General features: G+C 31.9%; 3 non-coding genes across 3 annotated transcripts; all 3 read left to right on the top strand.

Annotated features, from left to right (window-relative positions):
• The first annotated feature begins 6355 nt into the window (after window positions 1-6355).
• On the top strand, window positions 6356-6561 carry LOC147816336 (small nucleolar RNA U3). The gene has a single exon (XR_015430370.1). It is a non-coding gene; the product is annotated as a small nucleolar RNA U3 (small nucleolar RNA).
• A 3126-nt stretch (window positions 6562-9687) lies between these two features.
• Window positions 9688-9893, top strand: LOC147816335 (small nucleolar RNA U3). Its single transcript, XR_015430354.1, has one exon. It is a non-coding gene; the product is annotated as a small nucleolar RNA U3 (small nucleolar RNA).
• Window positions 9894-13021: 3128 nt separating this feature from the next.
• On the top strand, window positions 13022-13227 carry LOC147816334 (small nucleolar RNA U3). The gene has a single exon (XR_015430366.1). It is a non-coding gene; the product is annotated as a small nucleolar RNA U3 (small nucleolar RNA).
• The last annotated feature ends 2792 nt before the right edge of the window (window positions 13228-16019 follow it).

The following is a 16019-nucleotide window of genomic DNA, read 5'->3' as shown; positions in this document are numbered from 1 at the left end:
TATGTCTAATAATTCTAAACTGATGAAATAGTTTATTAGTCAGAATGTTTGTATTTAATTAGCTGAGATAGTATATATGTAATAATCATTTTAAGAGATAACTATACATATTCAGTTGAATAAAATGGTTTATGTTTTCATTACTTAAATTAATGTTCGAATTATTATTTTCCCATTAAAGCATTATAATAACATTGGTTTAATTTCTAAATGAACCCTTCTTTAGAGATTACATTTTTACCAATTTAAAATGATATGTCTAATAATTCTAAACCGATGAAATAGTTCATTAGTCAGAATGTTTGTATTTTATTAGTCGAGATATAGTAAATATGTAATAATCATTCTAAGAGATAACTATATATAATCAGTTGAAGAAAATGATTTATGAGTTCGAAAAAACTTGATAAATTTGTCTACTCATTATCAGTTATATAGTGTAATTATTATTCATTAATATTTTTATGAAAACTCGTTAATTAAGTCACTAAAACTCGTAATTCATATTTTAATGAAAATCCGTTAAAACTCGTTTGATTAAGGTAGTTCTTGGAAATATCGATGAAATACTAGCGTATTTATCATTAACCTAAGAAAGTTAAGTAAACTCATATCGTCACTCTGTAACTGAAGTTTTCGATAACTATGTCTCGTTTTTAATCATCTGCGTTCCAAAACACTTCAGATTGGTTGTTAATTTAAAGTTAGTTGGAACGTTGGAAACGTTGGAAATGAATAGTAACTCAGTATTCGGCGCGAAGCGCCGCTAACTGATTCATCTAAATTTAATAGGCATAGATTAGGTAGTCATAAATTGAATAAGGTACAATGATATGATTGAGTGAAAAAAGGATTGGAGAGACTCCATTTAAGAGATAAAACTATATACACGCACTAGCACAGTTAATTAGTTAATTATTTACAGGATGAATAATATTAATAAGCAAACAATATTAAAGTCAAGATAAACTATATACAAAAATTATTTACAAATTACTTGAATAGATACGAAATTATTTACATTATAATACATGGGGTAATCTAGGTAGCAAAAAACCATTGGTGTTATTGTTAATATAGTGACCCGGCCGTCCCGGCAAGTCACCGCTCGTGCCGGGTTGCTCACTATTCTTAGGCTTACAGATCTCTGGCTCCCCTGGATCGGACCCTGCGAACAAGGTAAATTTAAAGTTAGAAAAATATTCAAAATGTTTGTACTTTGAAAATTTCCAATGTTATTGGTACTTAGAAAATTTCTGAAGTTCTTTGTACTTTACATAACTTTCAAATTGTTTTGAGTTAGAAAAATGTACAATTTTTTTGTACTTAGAAATACCCTGAAGCTGTGTGAACATATAAAATTATTTTAGTTGATTAATACGGTACCTTGGTAGTTATAAATTTTTTCAAGCTTGATTGGAATTTAAAAAACTTTAAATTCGGATGTATTGTTGGTAGAAAATTTCCGAAGTTGGTTGTACTTTGAATTATTTTTAAATTGTTTTAACTTTAAAATATTTTCGAAATTTTTGTCCTTAGAAATATTTTGAAGTTTTGTAAACATGTAAATTTTTGAAGTTGGCAAAAATTTATTTAAGAAGTAGCAGAAGTTTATATTTTAAGTAATTTTCAACTTGCTCCGACTTAGAAAAATTTTACAATTATATGTAATTGGAAAAATTCTGAAGTTCTTTGAACATAGAAAAGTATTTTAGTAGAAAAGAAACGCGTTTATGTAAAATCACAGAAGTTTAGTCACGGAAAAAATTCGAAACTGTTTCGGATTTGTAAAATCTTCTAATAATCTGTAGTTTGAAAAGCTCAGAATAGGTTTGTTTTCGAAAAATTCTGATAATGCTTAGAATTAGGAATATTCTGAAGTTGTTGGCATTTTGAAAAATTCCGAAGTTCTTAAAAACGGGTGAATAAAAAAACGCAGAAGTTTGAAGTTAGAAAAATTTAAGAACTATTACGGTTTTGAAAAATTTTCAAATTATTTGTACTTTGAAAGAATTCCGAATCAGTTTGTTTTCAAAAATTCTGAAAAAACATAGAATTTGGAAAATTCTGAAGTTGTTGGTACTTTGAAAAATTCTGAAGTTTTTAAAAACGGGCATGTAAAGAATCGCAGAAGTTCGAAAAATTTTAAAACTGTTTGTACTTAGAAAATTTCTGATGTTATTGGTACTTAGAAAATTTTTTAATTTGTTTGTACTTTGAGCAGCTTTCAAATTGTTCTGACTTTGAAAAATTTTCCAAATTTTTCTGCTTAGAAATATTTCAAAGCTTTGCAAATTAGAAAATTTTCGCAGTTGGGAAAAAATAAAATTATTTAAGGAGTTGTAAAAGTTTGGTGTTAGAAAAATGTTAGATTTGTTTCGACTTAAAAATTTTTTCAAATAATTTTCACTTTGAAAAAATTCCGAAGTTGTTTGAACATAGAAAATTATTTCAGTTGGAAAAAACAAGTATACAAAAGAAACAGAATATTTTTTTTTTTTTTTCAAATTGTTTTGACTTTGAAATTTTTTAAAATTATTTATACTTTGAAAAAATTTTGAATCCGTCTGTGTTAGAAATATTCTGGAGTTGCATGTACATAAAATTGTTTTTAGTTTGAAAAAAATGGCTATATATCTAGCAGCAGGTGTTTGGTCGTGGGAAAGTTTTTGTAATTTGGAAAATTTTTAATTTCTTGGTTTTAAAAAAATTCTGAAGTTGTTGGTATTTCTAAATTTCTGAAGTTTTTTAAAAACAGGTATATTAAGAATCGCAGATGTTGTAAGTAATACTGTTGTACTGTTTGTAAAAACTGTTTGTACTATGAAGAATTCTGATGTTGTTGGAACTTAGAAAATTTCTCAAGTTGTTTGCTCTATAAAAAATTTTAAAATTGTCTTGACTTTGAAAAATTTTAAAATTTTTCATACTATACACATTATTTCCGCTCCTTTTCAATAGGCGGTATATAGTGGACTATGTAGAAAATCAATAATACTATTTTATTAAACAGCCGTTCAAATTCTGAGTTTACGACTAGTATCTATGTTCAACTCCGTAGTCATAATTTTGAACAAAATCCGGAACGCAGTGGAACTCCTTGATCAAGCTTTGAGGAAGATTAGTCTTTGTGGGGAGCAAACCCGCATTTCCGTAACATGGTAAGGACCCCTACTGTTAGTACGACGACAATGAGAGTATATAACCTATGATCAGTCTACCTACTGACGATATCCTACTTCAGCACCGTGGTCGTGAGCAAAACTCGCATCAACCAGTCACCGCCATGATTCGAACTTTAGTCATCTCATTTGGAGGCGAACGCTCTATCGCCTAAGCCACAGTGGCTCGCGTAAATATTATTGCAGGGATGCGAATGACAAATCGCTTCTCAAAACTACTTTTAAAGTTACTATTTATTGATCAATTACCATAAACTCTTTGGAGTCGCTGAAGTCTCTAGATTTATAAAAAAAAAAAAAATTCTAACCATGCAGGAGAAAAAATATTCGCTTTTCGTTCAAAAGGTTTATTTTATTGAATGCAGTTGTTGATAATCTAAAAATATAGAGGTAATGTTTTTATTGATATACTGCCTTTGTATAATTAGAGTTAGGTCATACCCAAGATACAGAATTAATATCCTGGGTTTGTGTCATAGTCATGAAAGTTTTAGACCTCCCATGGGCACTTTTCCGATTAATAGTGAAATATTTGCATTCGAGAATTAATGTCAAAAAAAAAAAAAAAATTCTCCATTGTATCCGTATAAATATGTATCTAAAGAGGCTAATTTTTTCCTACTTTTTAAAAACTACACTTGCTGTATGCAACAAAATTAACGAAGTCTTAGCTTTAAATCCTGCTGGCAGAGTTTAGTGCGTTGTGGAAAATGCCCAGCAAGCATAATGAAAAAGTCATCTTTTAACTAATCATAAATTTTATTAAGCAAGTAAAATCATAACTTAACTTAAACATCATAAAGGAAAACAATCCTCTCCATAACATAAGGTAACGAATTCAATAACATACAGTCATGAAAATCAAAAGAAACAAAACTTCAAATCCAATCTTGATTTGTCATATATATACAATATAACAGTTGCATAATGAGGGTACTTACACACTCAAAATTAATACTATGCAAATTCTGTCTTTAAACTATTTTTAAATGTTCGAACTCCCTCTTTCAGAGGTTTTTCGAACTCGTGATCTCCGACTCTTACTCGAACCTTGTTCATTGAAATCCATAGTCTGACAAATCCTCTTTCTGAAATTGGAAGGAAAAAAATACTAAGAAATACGCTTACACGTTTGCACGATTTCGCTGCTTGCGCACATAAGAAACGCGAAGCGCCAACAATTTAAAAGTTTTTTAATAATACCTTTTAAATAAAATTGTTTAAACTCATTGTTGCGGGCAATATTTTTTTTTCATTATCGATCTAATAATTGCTAAGCGATTGCTTGCAAAAAAGATTGTTTTATCCTATGATTTCAACTGAAAAATCCTTGATGCGGTTTGAGTTTAGTTTAAATTTGAAAGTAATCCTTAATGGGATATTTATAATGATTTTTTTTTATAAAAAAAAACGCCCATTGTCTCCTACTCAACTTTCTCACTTTATTCTCTCTGCCATTATATGAAAAATGAATGTTCAGAAACAATGTTTCAAAAATCATTCTAAATATGGGTAGAAATAGAAAATATTTATCTAAAACATGAAACTTTCAATTAGGCAAATATTTTTGATTGATTTATAAAATGTCTGTTTCAACTTTACATTTTGAGCCACTTTGGGAAAATTTCAAGTTTTGAATAAAATGGTAAAAGTTACTTTATAGATGGTCACGAGTAAAATTTTATGTCCTAAAAATTTTAAATTTAGTCGTTGGAAATTGCTTGTATTAAAGTGTGTCAACCCTCTCTCTCAGGAGTCTTCAATTTCCACATTTGTCTAAAAGTAGGCGTTACCTTACGGTCACAATCAGATTTCTAAAGAAAAAAAACGCCCACTTTTTATTTAAGGTATAGTCGAGCAATAAACGCATAAAAAGCTACAAGCAAAGTGGAGAATTAAATTCATCCTGCATTTCGGTTCGTCCTGAAAAGTCATACTAGCGAGCACATGAGGTTTCTTAAAGACCAATGTTGGAAATTTGATACAAATAACGTTATTCAGCTTTTAATGTATTTTTCATCTGCGGTTAGTCAATAAGATTTAAGTGATTAGAGAAATGGTTTAAAAATAAGTTTAGAAACAGTAAAGCTTCATGTGCATGAAAACACTAAAAAAATGAATATACCACTACGTTTAATTTAATCACTAATGCTAATTACGTTACAACGTTTATTTGATCTGCGTGTACTTTGAACTAATTACGTTTATGTGCTTATAGTACGTAATTTTTGTATTTACTGCTCTCGGTTTTCGAGTATACATTTGTACTAGGTCTTCTTTTGTTCTTGTTCAATCAAATGTTCCGGATTCGATTTAAACATCCCGTTGCATACAGATGTCTGAGTCTAGATCTGGACGGGAATTGACAGTCAAAAAGGAGCATCTATTGCAGTAATATTCGGGACAGAAAAAATTATCAAGCATACCTATCAACTGGCAAATAACTTGTGAAAAGTGTTAAAAACCTTGCGAGCAGATATATTTACACAGTTACACGCAAGAAATTGATTTCTCATATACACATTCCGTCTGGGAAAATAAGGACTCTCACGTGCAAGAAAGAGGGGTTTGTCATCCAACAAAATATACAGAAATTTCTTTTTTACTAAAACTCTTATATTCTTAACGCAAGTAAAAATCTATTCAGAAAATCAAGTAGAAAGTCAGATACTGAATGAATTAGTGAATTTTTGCTTCACAAATTTAAAAAATTTAACTTTTCTGTAGAGCTGAGTACATCCCACTCGAGGGTTAATTTTTCTAGATTTTGACTAAGTCCTAATAGGTATAAGCTGTTATAATTCTATGAACTGGCATAGGCACCCAAGCGACTAACGGTGTCGCTACAAAAATTCAATTTTTCATGGTATGTTGTTAGTAGATGGTCACACAAAATCTACAATTTTTCTCTAATTGTCGCATTTGATAAAATATAATCGACTCCAGACCCTGTTGTTAAGCTGTAATAGAAATGAAACACACTGCTCCAATTTACACAGAATTATCATTACCTTGTAATCTTTGCCATAACATTCGAACAGTTCGTAGGCGATACCTTTCATTGTTAACATAAATAACTACATGGAAATATTAGAGTAAGATTGAAAACCTAAAAGTACCAACATTTTTTAACAAATATTGTGTAGATGTATTTCTTAAATACCAAATTTGGCAAGATCATACTTCATAGGATCATTTCTATAGTATGATTAGCGAGTTCACTCACCGAACTTCGCAGAAAACCCAACCACGATGATGTGGAATGGGGCTTTCTCCTGAGCGTGAAGCGGTTGCGTAACTTCTATCGAAGTGAGCAACATTGATGATCGCACTATTTGGCATTGCGCCAGATGGATGGAAAAAGCTCGTTCTGAGTGGTTATTAATAAAAGAGAAATATTAGATTGTTGAAACAAAAGTCATCAGCACACGCTGATCGCAATTTATTCTATTGCTCGGCTCCGCGTTTCTTATATGTCGACAAAAGTTTTAGTCCGGAACTATACACATTATTTCCGCTCCTTTTCAATAGGCGGTATATAGTGGACTATGTAGAAAATCAGTACTATTTTATTAAACAGCCGTTCAAATTCTGAGTTTACGACTAGTATCTATGTTCAACTCCGTAGTCATAATTTTGAACAAAATCCGGAACGCAGTGGAACTCCTTGATCAAGCTTTGAGGAAGATTAGTCTTTGTGGGGAGCAAACCCGCATTTCCGTAACATGGTAAGGACCCCTACTGTTAGTACGACGACAATGAGAGTATATAACCTATGATCAGTCTACCTACTGACGATATCCTACTTCAGCACCGTGGTCGTGAGCAAAACCAGTCACCGCCATGATTCGAACTTTAGTCATCTCATTTGGAGGCGAACGCTCTATCGCCTAAGCCACAGTGGCTCGCGTAAATATTATTGCAGGGATGCGAATGACAAATCGCTTCTCAAAACTACTTTTAAAGTTGCTATTTATTGATCAATTACCATAAACTCTTTGGAGTCGCTGAAGTCTCTAGATTTATAAAAAAAAAAAAAATTCTAACCATGCAGGAGAAAAAATATTCGCTTTTCGTTCAAAAGGTTTATTTTATTGAATGCAGTTGTTGATAATCTAAAAATATAGAGGTAATGTGTTTATTGATATGCTGCCTTTGTATAATTAGAGTTAGGTCATACCCAAGATACAGAATTAATATCCTGGTTTTGTGTCATAGTCATGAAAGTTTTAGACCTCCCATGGGCCCTTTTCCGATTAATAGTGAAATATTTGCATTCGAGAATTAATGTCAAAAAAAAATTTCTCCATTGTATCCGTATGAATATGTATCTAAAGAGGCTAATTTTTTCCTTCTTTTTAAAAACTACACTTGCTTTATGCAACAAAATTAACGAAGTCTTAACTTTAAATCCTCTTTCTGAAATTGGAAGGAAAAAAATACTAAGAAATACGCTTACACGTTTGCACGATTTCGCTGCTTGCGCACATAAGAAACGCGAAGCGCCAACAATTTTAAAAGTTTTTTAATAATACCTTTTAAATAAAATTGTTTAAACTCATTGTTGCGGGCAATATTTTTTTTTCATTATCGATCTAATAATTGCTAAGCGATTGCTTGCAAAAAAGATTGTTTTATCCTATGATTTCAACTGAAAAATCCTTGATGCGGTTTGAGTTTAGTTTAAATTTGAAAGTAATCCTTAATGGGATATTTATAATGATTTTTTTTTTAAAAAAAAAACGCCCATTGTCTCCTACTCAACTTTTTCACTTTATTCTCTCTGTCATTATATGAAAAATGAATGTTCAGAAACAATGTTTCAAGAATCATTCTAAATATGGGTAGAAATAGAAAATATTTATCTAAAAAATGAAACTTTCAATTAGGCAAATATTTTTGATTGACTTATAAAATGTCTGTTTCAACTTTACATTTTGAGCCACTTTGGGAAAATTTCAAGTTTTGAATAAAATGGTAAAAGTTACTTTATAGATGGTCACGAGTAAAATTTTATGTCCTAAAAATTTTAAATTTAGTCGTTGGAAATTGCTTGTATTAAAGTGTGTCAACCCTCTCTCTCAGGAGTCTTCAATTTCCACATTCGTCTAAAAGTAGGCGTTACCTTACGGTCACAATCAGATTTCTAAAGAAAAAAAACGCCCACTTTTTACTTAAGATATAGTCGAGCAATAAACGCATAAAAAGCTACAAGCAAAGTGGAGAATTAAATTCATCCTGCATTTCGGTTCGTTCTGAAAAGTCATACTAGCGAGCACATGAGGTTTCTTAAAGACCAATGTTGGAAATTTGATACAAATATCGTTATTCAGCTTTTAATGTATTTTTCATCTGCGGTTAGTCAATAAGATTTAAGTGATTAGAGAAATGGTTTAAAAATAAGTTTAGAAACAGTAAAGCTTCATGTACATGAAAACACTAAAAAAATGAATATACCACTACGTTTAATTTAATCACTAATGCTAATTACGTTACAACGCTTATTCGATCTGCGTGTACTTTGAACTAATTACGTTTATGTGCTTATAGTACGTAATTTTTGTATTTACTGCTCTCGGTTTTCGAGTATACATTTCTACTAGGTCTTCTTTTGTTCTTGTTCAATCAAATGTTCCGGATCCGATTTAAACATCCCGTTGCATACAGATGTCTGAGTCTAGATCTGGACGGGAATTGACAGTCAAAAAGGAGCATCTATTGCAGTAATATTCGGGACAGAAAAAATTATCATGCATACCTATCAACTGGCAAATAACTTGTGAAAAGTGTTAAAAACCTTGCGAGCAGATATATTTACACAGTTACACGCAAGAAATTGATTTCTCATATACACATTCCGTCTGGGAAAATAAGGACTCTCACGTGCAAAAAAGAGGGGTTTGTCATCCAACAAAATATACAGAAATTTCTTTTTTACTAAAGCTCTTATATTCTTAACGCAAGTAAAAATCTATTCAGAAAATCAAGTAGAAAGTCAGATACTGAATGAATTAGTGAATTTTTGCTTCACAAATTTAAAAAATTTTACTTTTCTGTAGAGCTGAGTACATCCCACTCGAGGGTTAATTTTTCTAGATTTTGACAAAGTCCTAATAGGTATAAGCTGTTATAATTCTATGAACTGGCATAGGCACCCAAGCGACTAACGGTGTCGCTACAAAAATTCAATTTTTCATGGTATGTTGTTAGTAGATGGTCACACAAAATCTACAATTTTTCTCTAATTGTCGCATTTAATAAAATATAATCGACTCCAGACCCTGTTGTTAAGCTGTAATAGAAATGAAACACACTGCTCCAATTTACACAGAATTATCATTACCTTGTAATCTTTGCCATAACATTCGAACAGTTCGTAGGCGTTACCTTTCATTGTTAACATAAATAACTACATGGAAATATTAGAGTAAGATTGAAAACCTAAAAGTACCAACATTTTTTAACAGATATTGTGTAGATGTATTTCTTAAATACCAAATTTGGCAAGATCATACTTCATAGGATCATTTCTATAGTATGATTAGCGAGTTCACTCACCGAACTTCGCAGAAAACCCAACCACGATGATGTGGAATGGGGCTTTCTCCTGAGCGTGAAGCGGTTGCGTAACTTCTATCGAAGTGAGCAACATTGATGATCGCACTATTTGGCATTGCGCCAGATGGATGGAAAAAGCTCATTCTGAGTGGTTATTAATAAAAGAGAAATATTAGATTGTTGAAACAAAAGTCATCAGCACACGCTGATCGCAATTTATTCTATTGCTCGGCTCCGCGATTCTTATATGTCGACAAATGTTTTAGTCCGAAACTATACACATTATTTCCGCTCCTTTTCAATAGGCGGTATATAGTGGACTATGTAGAAAATCAATAATACTATTTTATTAAACAGCCGTTCAAATTCTGAGTTTACGACTAGTATCTATGTTCAACTCCGTAGTCATAATTTTGAACAAAATCCGGAACGCAGTGGAACTCCTTGATCAAGCTTTGAGGAAGATTAGTCTTTGTGGGGAGCAAACCCGCATTTCCGTAACATGGTAAGGACCCCTACTGTTAGTACGACGACAATGAGAGTATATAACCTATGATCAGTCTACCTACTGACGATATCCTACTTCAGCACCGTGGTCGTGAGCAAAACCAGTCACCGCCATGATTCGAACTTTAGTCATCTCATTTGGAGGCGAACGCTCTATCGCCTAAGCCACAGTGGCTCGCGTAAATATTATTGCAGGGATGCGAATGACAAATCGCTTCTCAAAACTACTTTTAAAGTTGCTATTTATTGATCAATTACCATAAACTCTTTGGAGTCGCTGAAGTCTCTAGATTTATAAAAATAAAAAAAAATTCTAACCATGCAGGAGAAAAAATATTCGCTTTTCGTTCAAAAGGTTTATTTTATTGAATGCAGTTGTTGATAATCTAAAAATATAGAGGTAATGTGTTTATTGATATGCTGCCTTTGTATAATTAGAGTTAGGTCATACCCAAGATACAGAATTAATATCCTGGTTTTGTGTCATAGTCATGAAAGTTTTAGACCTCCCATGGGCCCTTTTCCGATTAATAGTGAAATATTTGCATTCGAGAATTAATGTCAAAAAAAAATTTCTCCATTGTATCCGTATGAATATGTATCTAAAGAGGCTAATTTTTTCCTTCTTTTTAAAAACTACACTTGCTTTATGCAACAAAATTAACGAAGTCTTAACTTTAAATCCTCTTTCTGAAATTGGAAGGAAAAAAATACTAAGAAATACGCTTACACGTTTGCACGATTTCGCTGCTTGCGCACATAAGAAACGCGAAGCGCCAACAATTTAAAAGTTTTTTAATAATACCTTTTAAATAAAATTGTTTAAACTCATTGTTGCGGGCAATATTTTTTTTTCATTATCGATCTAATAATTGCTAAGCGATTGCTTGCAAAAAAGATTGTTTTATCCTATGATTTCAACTGAAAAATCCTTGATGCGGTTTGAGTTTAGTTTAAATTTGAAAGGAATCCTTAATGGGATATTTATAATGATTTTTTTTTTAAAAAAAAACGCCCATTGTCTCCTACTCAACTTTTTCACTTTATTCTCTCTGTCATTATATGAAAAATGAATGTTCAGAAACAATGTTTCAAGAATCATTCTAAATATGGGTAGAAATAGAAAATATTTATCTAAAAAATGAAACTTTCAATTAGGCAAATATTTTTGATTGATTTATAAAATGTCTGTTTCAACTTTACATTTTGAGCCACTTTGGGAAAATTTCAAGTTTTGAATAAAATGGTAAAAGTTACTTTATAGATGGTCACGAGTAAAATTTTATGTCCTAAAAATTTTAAATTTAGTCGTTGGAAATTGCTTGTATTAAAGTGTGTCAACCCTCTCTCTCAGGAGTCTTCAATTTCCACATTCGTCTAAAAGTAAGCGTTACCTTACGGTCACAATCAGATTTCTAAAGAAAAAAAACGCCCACTTTTTACTTAAGATATAGTCGAGCAATAAACGCATAAAAAGCTACAAGCAAAGTGGAGAATTAAATTCATCCTGCATTTCGGTTCGTCCTGAAAAGTCATACTAGCGAGCACATGAGGTTTCTTAAAGACCAATGTTGGAAATTTGATACAAATAACGTTATTCAGCTTTTAATGTATTTTTCATCTGCGGTTAGTCAATAAGATTTAAGTGATTAGAGAAATGGTTTAAAAATAAGTTTAGAAACAGTAAAGCTTCATGTACATGAAAACACTAAAAAAATGAATATACCACTACGTTTAATTTAATCACTAATGCTAATTACGTTACAACGCTTATTCGATCTGCGTGTACTTTGAACTAATTACGTTTATGTGCTTATAGTACGTAATTTTTGTATTTACTGCTCTCGGTTTTCGAGTATACATTTCTACTAGGTCTTCTTTTGTTCTTGTTCAATCAAATGTTCCGGATCCGATTTAAACATCCCGTTGCATACAGATGTCTGAGTCTAGATCTGGACGGGAATTGACAGTCAAAAAGGAGCATCTATTGCAGTAATATTCGGGACAGAAAAAATTATCATGCATACCTATCAACTGGCAAATAACTTGTGAAAAGTGTTAAAAACCTTGCGAGCAGATATATTTACACAGTTACACGCAAGAAATTGATTTCTCATATACACATTCCGTCTGGGAAAATAAGGACTCTCACGTGCAAAAAAGAGGGGTTTGTCATCCAACAAAATATACAGAAATTTCTTTTTTACTAAAGCTCTTATATTCTTAACGCAAGTAAAAATCTATTCAGAAAATCAAGTAGAAAGTCAGATACTGAATGAATTAGTGAATTTTTGCTTCACAAATTTAAAAAATTTAACTTTTCTGTAGAGCTGAGTACATCCCACTCGAGGGTTAATTTTTCTAGATTTTGACAAAGTCCTAATAGGTATAAGCTGTTATAATTCTATGAACTGGCATAGGCACCCAAGCGACTAACGGTGTCGCTACAAAAATTCAATTTTTCATGGTATGTTGTTAGTAGATGGTCACACAAAATCTACAATTTTTCTCTAATTGTCGCATTTAATAAAATATAATCGACTCCAGACCCTGTTGTTAAGCTGTAATAGAAATGAAACACACTGCTCCAATTTACACAGAATTATCATTACCTTGTAATCTTTGCCATAACATTCGAACAGTTCGTAGGCGTTACCTTTCATTGTTAACATAAATAACTACATGGAAATATTAGAGTAAGATTGAAAACCTAAAAGTACCAACATTTTTTAACAGATATTGTGTAGATGTATTTCTTAAATACCAAATTTGGCAAGATCATACTTCATAGGATCATTTCTATAGTATGATTAGCGAGTTCACTCACCGAACTTCGCAGAAAACCCAACCACGATGATGTGGAATGGGGCTTTCTCCTGAGCGTGAAGCGGTTGCGTAACTTCTATCGAAGTGAGCAACATTGATGATCGCACTATTTGGCATTGCGCCAGATGGATGGAAAAAGCTCGTTCTGAGTGGTTATTAATAAAAGAGAAATATTAGATTGTTGAAACAAAAGTCATCAGCACACGCTGATCGCAATTTATTCTATTGCTCGGCTCCGCGATTCTTATATGTCGACAAAAGTTTTAGTCCGAAACTATACACATTATTTCCGCTCCTTTTCAATAGGCGGTATATAGTGGACTATGTAGAAAATCAATAATACTATTTTATTAAACAGCCGTTCAAATTCTGAGTTTACGACTAGTATCTATGTTCAACTCCGTAGTCATAATTTTGAACAAAATCCGGAACGCAGTGGAACTCCTTGATCAAGCTTTGAGGAAGATTAGTCTTTGTGGGGAGCAAACCCGCATTTCCGTAACATGGTAAGGACCCCTACTGTTAGTACGACGACAATGAGAGTATATAACCTATGATCAGTCTACCTACTGACGATATCCTACTTCAGCACCGTGGTCGTGAGCAAAACCAGTCACCGCCATGATTCGAACTTTAGTCATCTCATTTGGAGGCGAACGCTCTATCGCCTAAGCCACAGTGGCTCGCGTAAATATTATTGCAGGGATGCGAATGACAAATCGCTTCTCAAAACTACTTTTAAAGTTGCTATTTATTGATCAATTACCATAAACTCTTTGGAGTCGCTGAAGTCTCTAGATTTATAAAAATAAAAAAAAATTCTAACCATGCAGGAGAAAAAATATTCGCTTTTCGTTCAAAAGGTTTATTTTATTGAATGCAGTTGTTGATAATCTAAAAATATAGAGGTAATGTGTTTATTGATATGCTGCCTTTGTATAATTAGAGTTAGGTCATACCCAAGATACAGAATTAATATCCTGGTTTTGTGTCATAGTCATGAAAGTTTTAGACCTCCCATGGGCCCTTTTCCGATTAATAGTGAAATATTTGCATTCGAGAATTAATGTCAAAAAAAAATTTCTCCATTGTATCCGTATGAATATGTATCTAAAGAGGCTAATTTTTTCCTTCTTTTTAAAAACTACACTTGCTTTATGCAACAAAATTAACGAAGTCTTAACTTTAAATCCTCTTTCTGAAATTGGAAGGAAAAAAATACTAAGAAATACGCTTACACGTTTGCACGATTTCGCTGCTTGCGCACATAAGAAACGCGAAGCGCCAACAATTTAAAAGTTTTTTAATAATACCTTTTAAATAAAATTGTTTAAACTCATTGTTGCGGGCAATATTTTTTTTTCATTATCGATCTAATAATTGCTAAGCGATTGCTTGCAAAAAAGATTGTTTTATCCTATGATTTCAACTGAAAAATCCTTGATGCGGTTTGAGTTTAGTTTAAATTTGAAAGGAATCCTTAATGGGATATTTATAATGATTTTTTTTTTAAAAAAAAACGCCCATTGTCTCCTACTCAACTTTTTCACTTTATTCTCTCTGTCATTATATGAAAAATGAATGTTCAGAAACAATGTTTCAAGAATCATTCTAAATATGGGTAGAAATAGAAAATATTTATCTAAAAAATGAAACTTTCAATTAGGCAAATATTTTTGATTGATTTATAAAATGTCTGTTTCAACTTTACATTTTGAGCCACTTTGGGAAAATTTCAAGTTTTGAATAAAATGGTAAAAGTTACTTTATAGATGGTCACGAGTAAAATTTTATGTCCTAAAAATTTTAAATTTAGTCGTTGGAAATTGCTTGTATTAAAGTGTGTCAACCCTCTCTCTCAGGAGTCTTCAATTTCCACATTCGTCTAAAAGTAAGCGTTACCTTACGGTCACAATCAGATTTCTAAAGAAAAAAAACGCCCACTTTTTACTTAAGATATAGTCGAGCAATAAACGCATAAAAAGCTACAAGCAAAGTGGAGAATTAAATTCATCCTGCATTTCGGTTCGTCCTGAAAAGTCATACTAGCGAGCACATGAGGTTTCTTAAAGACCAATGTTGGAAATTTGATACAAATAACGTTATTCAGCTTTTAATGTATTTTTCATCTGCGGTTAGTCAATAAGATTTAAGTGATTAGAGAAATGGTTTAAAAATAAGTTTAGAAACAGTAAAGCTTCATGTACATGAAAACACTAAAAAAATGAATATACCACTACGTTTAATTTAATCACTAATGCTAATTACGTTACAACGCTTATTCGATCTGCGTGTACTTTGAACTAATTACGTTTATGTGCTTATAGTACGTAATTTTTGTATTTACTGCTCTCGGTTTTCGAGTATACATTTCTACTAGGTCTTCTTTTGTTCTTGTTCAATCAAATGTTCCGGATCCGATTTAAACATCCCGTTGCATACAGATGTCTGAGTCTAGATCTGGACGGGAATTGACAGTCAAAAAGGAGCATCTATTGCAGTAATATTCGGGACAGAAAAAATTATCATGCATACCTATCAACTGGCAAATAACTTGTGAAAAGTGTTAAAAACCTTGCGAGCAGATATATTTACACAGTTACACGCAAGAAATTGATTTCTCATATACACATTCCGTCTGGGAAAATAAGGACTCTCACGTGCAAAAAAGAGGGGTTTGTCATCCAACAAAATATACAGAAATTTCTTTTTTACTAAAGCTCTTATATTCTTAACGCAAGTAAAAATCTATTCAGAAAATCAAGTAGAAAGTCAGATACTGAATGAATTAGTGAATTTTTGCTTCACAAATTTAAAAAATTTAACTTTTCTGTAGAGCTGAGTACATCCCACTCGAGGGTTAATTTTTCTAGATTTTGACAAAGTCCTAATAGGTATAAGCTGTTATAATTCTATGAACTGGCATAGGCACCCAAGCGACTAACG

This window comes from Parasteatoda tepidariorum, chromosome 1 (assembly GCF_982258835.1).
Source record: "Parasteatoda tepidariorum strain Cologne lab strain chromosome 1, Ptep-v5.0, whole genome shotgun sequence".
Lineage (NCBI taxonomy): Eukaryota > Metazoa > Arthropoda > Arachnida > Araneae > Theridiidae > Parasteatoda > Parasteatoda tepidariorum.
This window is presented reverse-complemented; position numbering and strand designations above follow the sequence as displayed.